The following is a 5,000-nucleotide window of genomic DNA, read 5'->3' as shown; positions in this document are numbered from 1 at the left end:
TATGACTAAAAAAGGTGAAAGCCATCAGACTTATATGACTAGACGCTCAGCTCGATTTTCCAGTAATACAAAGGCGACAGCGTGGAATCCATTCTGCCACCAAGATGCAACCTGCATGTGCGTGTGTGTGTGTGTGTGTGTGTGTGTGTGTGTGTGTGTGTGTGTGTGTGTGTGTGTGTGTGTGTGTGTGTGTGTGTGTGTGTGTGTGTGTGTGTGTGTGTGTGTGTGTGTGTGTGTGTGTGTGTTCAGGACGGTGCAGTTGCGTCTTGGTGGCAGAATGGATTCCACGCTCATCTGGCAATAGTGTCCATGAGGGTGTGGGTTCGATTCCCGCTGTCGCCTTTGTATGACTGGAAAATCGAGCTGAGCGTTTGGTCATTCGAATGAGACGATAATCGAGGGTCCGAACACAGTGACACATTCTCTGGAAACTGAAGCTGGAAAACTTTGAAACAGCTTCTTGGGTGTTGTTTTACGAACTGTCTCTGTCTCTGTGTCTCTGTCTGTCTCTCTGTCTCTTTCTCTGTCTCTCTCTGTCTCTCTCCCTCTCTCTGTGTCTGTCTCTCTCTGTCTCTGTGTGTGTGTGTGTCTCTCTCCCCCCTCTGTCTCTCTCTCTCTGTCTGTCTCTCTCTCTCTGTCTCCCCCCCTCTCTCTGTGTCTGTCTCTCTCCTCTCTCTCTCCCCCCCTCTCTGTGTGTCTGTCTGTCTCTCTCTGTCTCTCCCCCTCTCTCTGTCTGTCTGTCTCTCTTTGTCTCTCCCCCCTCTCTGTCTGTCTGTCTGTCTCTGTCTTTCTCCCCCAACTCTCTCTCTCCCTCTCTGTCTGTCTGTCTGTCTGTCTCTCTCTCCCCCCTCTCTCTCTGTCTCTGTCTGTGTGTGTCCCCCCTCTCTCTCCCCCTCTCTCTCCCTTTCTGTCTGTCTGTCTTTCTCTCTCTGTCTCTCTCCACCTCCCCCCTCTCTCTCTAGCGTTAGCAAGTCACCTGAGTAGAAAATCTCTGTTTCTCTCCATTGTGTTGTCACTCTCTGTCTCTCTGTTTCTGTCGAACGAACGTGTCCTTATACACTTCTTCGATCAAACAACGAGCAGAGAAATTGTCGAGTATCAACATTTATTTTCCATGCGATCAAGAGAAGAAAACATCTATCTACTCAGTGTCACAAACTCTCTTAATACAATAATAGTCTAGGGGTATTGGTTTACACAAAAGAGCTTATGCAAAATTGTCCTAACAATTTTAGGGGTGGTTTACTTAACCTGTATTAATTTTACTTATCCAGTACTAAATGAAAACGTGTAACAAGACAACATTTATACAAACACCTTTCAAAAAGGGAGACCACACCAAATTTTAATCTTTAGAACATTTATTAAATCATTTCTTTTCTTTTAACCCTCCCCTTTTCCCAACATTTATAAAACAAAAGTCTAGCGACTCACGGCCGCACTCATCATGGCCGACTAGTTAAGTTAATGTCCGGGGGGTAAAATCACAGGACTCATCTTCACGATGCGGCGCACGGTTGTCGAGGTGAAGTACACATGCAGGTCCGGTCCTCTCCAGTCAGCGAAACAGCCTCCCACGTCGTCCCTGGTTGTCCGTAAGTAGCGTTAACACAGTCCGCCCTCCAGCCACAGTCACGCCAGGTCATCAGATCAGACCGCATCAGATCCACGGCCGAACAGTCACACAGATCTGCAACCACAGGTGCTTCCCCCATGTAGCCACCTATATTTTTAATTTACCCCCCGCCCCATATGGACTGAACCAACGTCGGCTCAGTCAACAAAAAGTGGGATATCAACAACCTACTAACAAAAAATATTTCCAACATAATTCGTACTACCTGAACTCAACTTAAACCACGGTTAAACAATGTTTTTCCCAGGCAGACAACTGGGCCATACTACACCCATTTATCATCATTTCTTTTACTAATATAACAAATATCTTTACTATAATAAACATACTATCAAATGTATTATCTCCATTACACCCCTAATCTCACCATTAATAATTACAACCCCATTATACCCAAGTCTTTCACATGCACCCACCATACATTCTCACAACAATAGAAATATCCTTACCAGGCTGTCTGGTGAGATTATCTACAGATCCACTACTGGACTCAGCAGAAGTCACGACTTCAACCGTCAGCAACTGAACTGGCTCCAAAACCAGTAACCTGTCGACCCGCACTCCAGCAACCAGAACTTGTACTGGGAAACTAACAGTCGACTACAACCTGGAACTAACACTCCAGAAGAAGGAATTTCGACTACATTGATTCTGCAGTCCCCTGACTTGGCCGACTCTAGACCAGTCAACCATAATACGAGATTAGGACTCAGCTTAACCCAAGATCTTCAGGCAATCCCTGGATGGCTTGTACTATAAACATAAATGACGAACTCCCGAACTAGAAAAACAAAAGTCCTGTTCGATAACAAGGCACTTCGCACAACAGCAAAATCACTCCAGTACAGCACAAAACCCACAAGAATCTCCAGCAACAAATCAACATGAAACCAACTTTTACAGCACTAAATCCGACAATAGAAAAGAAAACGATGCCTCTGACTAGCAACACAAGCTTTGGACTCCCGCGATCCAAGGAAGAGAAGTGTCCCTCTCTCTCGAAGTTCAAAACCGGAAGCCCCTCCCACAAGTCCAATCACAATGAACTCTCCCAGCAAGGAAGACGGAAACACACAACAAACATGGTTCCACACTACAATTATAGATCAGAACCTACCTGACACTCCTATGTAAAACTCAATTATCGGATCTTCCATCTGACCTTTTCCCAACCTGCCGACATACACTGACATGTGACACTCAGACATGATGAAGTAAAATGTCAGGTCCATGAACAGTATGATATAGTGTGATGCTATTCAAGTATTATATAACCCCTTCCCGTGCCCGTCCTGCAGTCCAGCTGGATTTGATTTGTTGTCAATGGCCTAAGTTCATTTAAACATTTTCGTTCGTTCGTTCGTTCTGTTTCCGTCTGTCAGAGAGAGAGAGAGAGAGAGAGAGAGAGAGAGAGAGAGAGAGAGAGAGAGAGAGAGAGAGAGAGAGAAGTTTGGTGGTATGTATGTCTTTTTAGCAGACTGAACATTGGAAAATACGAGTCAGTCTCCAAATGCATTTTTGAAGACTTTCATTCATTATTTATTAAACAAAATCAAATTACCCCCCCTCCCAAAAAAGTAGAAAGATCAATCGAGCTTTCGTTTTCATTAGTCAGTAATGTTCACGTCATCAAAGTTGTCCTCGTCTCCGTCATCATCATCATTATCACCATCATCATCATCATCATCATGCATGCATTATTTCTTCCTGAAGGAATACGTATTTCACTTTATGCAATGTATCGATGATTCTATTTCTACTATGTTTTTGATATAATTACTTACACATACATACTTTCAATTAACAGCAATATCAATGAAACAATTTCGAGTCCTTATATCCTCTGTCTCTGAACAAAAGCAAAGCTGAAAATAAGACCATGTGGCTGTTTATGTTTGTAATATTATGGCCACACCCCAGTACCCAAATAATAGAGCCAGAGAGATCAGACTCCACAGGAGCAGGTCCAGTGAACACACCGCAGGGTCTTACTGACCTGTCAACAGTCAAGTGATGACAATAATAAGTACCGGTTTGATCTGGCCCTGATCTGGTCTGGACTGAATTGATCCTTCCTCATCCAGTTTCAGCTGGTGGGGTGAAGTTTGATTTGATTTTGTATAATGCCATATGGTTTGATTCGATTTTTTTTTTACATATAAAATCGTTAGAGTTTTGTGATTTGAGCCGATTTGATTTGACGGCATTTTTGGATTATGAATATGGTTTATGGTGAAGTAAAGAAAAATAGCTTTCTAAGCCGTTTGTGATAATGGACACTTGATTTGAATATGGCAAAATGAGAGCTGTGTTATCAATAGTTTATCTGTTACAATCGGAAATCATTTACAGCTTAGCCTTTTGTGAAGGACTACGACTCTCAAACTAGGAGGCAAAATTGCACTGGCTCTTAGTGTTGCACCCTTGGGGCTAGTTGGCCTTTGGGAACCATCCCTCATGCCGACAGTCCTAAAACCGTTTTGGAGAGACAGGGGATGTAACTTGGGCAAGACACTCTCCACTATAACCAAATTCTATCCCAGATAGTCGGGACAGCAGTTACCTCCTCTGTTGTTCCAATGGTCAAGTCGAACACGACTGACTATCATCATGGTATCATAAACATAGTTCGAATTGACTTGACTTTACGACTTTTTTATGTTATAGATAGTGAATGAATCCGAGTGTGTGGGGTGGGTGGGGGTGGGAGGTGGGGGCTGGGGGGGGGGGGGGGTGCGGGTGTGTGCTGATTATCTGGTTGCGGTTTTCCGCAATTTATCTTTATTCTTGTCTTATCTGTCTAATATAATCAATGTGCATTATAGTAGGCTATGTTTATAATTATATTCAAATAATGTTTCTTAATTCTTTCTGTTTTTACATTAAGAATACTAGTTATTACCTGCAGTGTGTGGATGTATGTATGAAACGGTGAATGTAATATTTTTTTTACATTTGTATCTTCGTAATATTCGTAAAAGCTGTTGTTGACTTTTACAGTTATGGTCCCCATGTTGTTTACTTGTCCATGTTGTGATAATGCACCTGACCAAATTTCTCCAGTTGGAGATAATAAAGTTATTCTTATCTTATCTTATCTTATCTTAAAGGAAAATAAGCTTTCTTTCTGGGGCTGGTGTGAAAATGGTCTACAGCAATCAAAACAGTTTCTGAGCTTTTCCGCCACCTTAACCATTTTCATTCCTGAAGCTCTTTGGTTTCCCTCCCTACCCTCCCAACCCCATAATCTTTGTCACTGGAATCTCCCAAATTATCTGCAAATACTTTTTCTTTTTCGTGTGCTTGCTTCTATCTTTCTAGGTTTCAGTCATATCACTGTGGTTTCTCATGTAGTTTTTTTTTT

The sequence above is a fragment of the Babylonia areolata genome, chromosome 11 (assembly GCF_041734735.1).
Source record: "Babylonia areolata isolate BAREFJ2019XMU chromosome 11, ASM4173473v1, whole genome shotgun sequence".
NCBI classification, from domain to species: Eukaryota; Metazoa; Mollusca; class Gastropoda; order Neogastropoda; family Buccinidae; genus Babylonia; species Babylonia areolata.
Note: the sequence above shows the minus strand (reverse complement) of the source record.